We start from the raw sequence: 3,049 nt of genomic DNA, 5'->3' as shown, positions 1-3,049 counted from the left end.
TCTTCTCCCCGAGACAACTGCTCCCAAGGATGCCGCAGGCAAGAGACCCAACGCCCCCCTCCTCGGGGTCACGGGAACTGACCCTAGCCCGCCCGCGAGAGGCGTGGCTTAACCCAACCCTGGCCTGGCCCCGCCCCCAGCCTCGCTGCCGCGCTGGCCCCGCCCCCGCGCTGTTTCCGCTGATAACGGTAGCCGCGGGCGGCACAGGCGCAGTGTGTGGTTTCTTGCGTCCCTTGGTCCCGGGAGAAGATGGCGGCCGCGTTCCCGGGGGACAGGCAGTGGTGGTGGGGCGGCCGCGGGAGGCAGTGACGAGCCGCGGGAAGCAGGTACCGGCGGGGGGGGGAGCTATGGTCTGGCCCCGCCTGCTGCTGCTGGTGGCGGAGTCGGGGTCGTTGGGTGAGGCGGCGCGGCGACGCCAGCTTGGTGAGTGGAGCCGTGGGGGCTGCGGGCGGGGCGGGGTGCGGTGCGCGCCTGGGGGACGCAGGGTACAGCCCGATCCCTTCGCATCCCGCAGGGTTGGAGCCTCCGCGCCGCTACCCGCCATCAGAAAGCGAAACCAACGCGAAGCAAAAGCGAAAGCGCCTCTCTTCGTCTTGTGGCGCCGAACGGACGCCGAGCAGCCGGCCCCGGGGGAGGGCCTGGGACGCCCCCGGGGGTTTGGCTGCGGGGGAGCGGCTGGCGGCTTAGGGGAGGGAGGGAGCCAGCCCTGCTGGACTGCGGGCCCCGGAGAAGGCGGCACCCGAAGACAGAGTTGTGCCAGAGGCAGAGCCAAGCATCAAGTCCTCTGCCTCGATGCAGTGCTCCGAGCAGCCTGACTTCACTTGAAAACTGGTTACCCCTCTCTCCTGCCCCCCACCCTCTCCTGCCTTTCTCCTTACCCTGTGGAGTCTTATAACCACCTTGCAGGCCTTGGGGCGACCAGCAGAGATCTTGCAACACCCCTTTCTGTGAAGTAACTTTTCTTCCTAGTTTCAGAATAATTGACTTTGGTTCTAGCCCTAAGTATTCACTCTCCATTTTTTTTTTCTCTACACTTACAACTGTCTGAAGTTGGCAGAGTTGCTTCATGTCTGTCAAACTTTTCATCTGAAGCCAATTGCTATTATGGTAACAGGAGCCACAGTCCTGCAAAGAATTAGGCAAGCTGTTGATTCCAATGCAAGCACTTCTATGAGTGGTTGAGTCACTCCCTGCTCATACGTTAAATCTTCTGTAAGATTTGGGCTCTGTGTATCTGCAACTTAACTGCTATGTGTAGCCCTTCCAATGGATTGTAAAGGTTCAGAAAGAATTGATCTGAAATGAACCAGTTTACCCAATCTGTATTTCTAAATGTGGATTCTATTTTCTAGAATGAAATGTGGCTTACACTTGTGCATATATTAAAGAATACTTCCATGTGGTTTAGGTTCAGGAAGATCCTCATAACAGATAAGTCGCACAAATCTGATTCTCTAATCCTCCCTGCTATGTACCTTTACCAGAAGTCATGATACTTCTCAAACGGGAGAAGTGGCCAAATGCTGCCTCTGGGAATGAGGGTGGGGAGTAAGGGGTGGGAAATGATCTTGTAGCTCAGAAAGAGGTTGTTCTGCTCTCTGGAAGTTGGAGGTGCCAATTATGGTGGGAGTTAGAAATGACTTACGTTAATTAACATAAAAGTTTACAGCTTTCCTAAACGAGAGGTGGCGTAAGGACAGCTGCTGAAATGCCTTTTTTGCGCCTACGTTCATTTGGAACATGGGATGTTTATCATTATCACAGACCTCACAATTGTATCTTATCTGTGCATTTGGTGTACATCAGGGTCTTGCTCTGACAAAATCTCTGTTGTTCTGCTCAGTCAGGTAGGGGTGCACCAGTAGAGGTTTTTGCAGCCAATACTGATAGCCAGTTTTTAAGGAGGCATATTGGCCAATACCGATCCAATTTCCAATACCAGCCCGGCAGCTTGGAGAGCTGCCTTCAGCTGGTAAGTCTAGTGTGGTGAGACCAGGAAGAGGTGGGAGAGGGAGCTGGAGCAAGGGCTGCCCAGCTGGGGTGGGGTGGGTGCGGATGGAGCAGTGGCTTGTCTGGGATGGGGGGAGCCATTGGTCTGGGAGCTACTGGTCCAGTGGCTTGTCTGGCACTCACCTGCTTGTCCAGCAGCTCTCGCTGCTGCTCCTGCTGGTGGAGGGGTGCCCCTGGATCTGCATGGGGCAGGCTAGGGCCAGGGCTGCGCCAAGCTCTTCCATGAGGGGAGGGGCTGTGCTGGGGAGGAACTACAGCAAATTTCTGGCTGCAGCCCCACCCTGCTGGAAAGAGCTTGGTGTAGCCCTGGCCCTAGCCTGCCCAGTGCAGATCTGGGGGCACATGCACCCCCACCCATGCCCTGCCTGTACACCCCAGGTGAGCTGCCACTCCATCCTGTACCTGCCTTGGCTAGGCAGCTCCTGCCCCAGCCCCGCATCTCCCTCCCCATGGGGGGCCTTGATCTGTGCCCCCCACCCGCACCACACCGGACTTACCAGCTACACAAAGCTCTCCACACTGCTGGCCTGTGGTCCTAGCTACCTGTGTTGCAGCTGCACGCATGCACAGGCCACTTATTGGCCTGATATGGCCAATTTCCAATATTACGTTTTCTTTCTGTGCCGATCTGATATTGGACTGATGTATCAGTGCACCTCTACAGTCAGGTTTTTTCCGGATTTTATTTTATTATTTTTTTCTTGGAGATGGATTTTTTGCATCATCAAATCAACTTTCTACAGAAATGTAAATTTGACAGGGATGGAATTTCCAGTAGTCATCTTCTTGTGTTGACACCACGCTTGACCATTTTGTTACAGATGCTTGTGCTTATTTATTGTACTTTGCAAGATCGTTCATTGTACATGTTACTTCAAGCAGTGGCCATTGCAGCAGGTGTTGCAGAGTCTGAGATGCTCTTTCTCACGGTCATACATGGATTTCTAGCTAAAAGGAGAGAGAGAACATGTTATGGTGTGTTCTCCCACCTCTTCTCCTTGTCATGTCCTCCTCCCCCCCCCCCCCCCAAAAAAAACCC

The 3,049-nt window shown here is 54.6% G+C and overlaps 1 protein-coding gene across 2 annotated transcripts in view; it reads left to right on the top strand.

The window, feature by feature from the left end:
* Positions 1-227: 227 nt before the first annotated feature.
* Positions 228-3,049, top strand: part of FNDC3A (fibronectin type III domain containing 3A) — a 300,433-nt gene continuing 297,611 nt past the window's right edge. Inside the window, exon 1 of one of the 2 annotated variants that reach the window (XM_019524325.1) lies at positions 228-326. The gene's annotated coding sequence lies outside the window, so the exon portion shown is untranslated. The remainder of the gene's footprint in view (positions 327-3,049) is intronic. The other variant, XM_019524327.1, reaches the window with a different exon arrangement.

This window comes from Gavialis gangeticus, unplaced genomic scaffold (assembly GCF_001723915.1).
Source record: "Gavialis gangeticus isolate Ggan-Ray unplaced genomic scaffold, GavGan_comp1, whole genome shotgun sequence".
Taxonomy (NCBI): Eukaryota; Metazoa; Chordata; order Crocodylia; family Gavialidae; genus Gavialis; species Gavialis gangeticus.
This window is presented reverse-complemented; position numbering and strand designations above follow the sequence as displayed.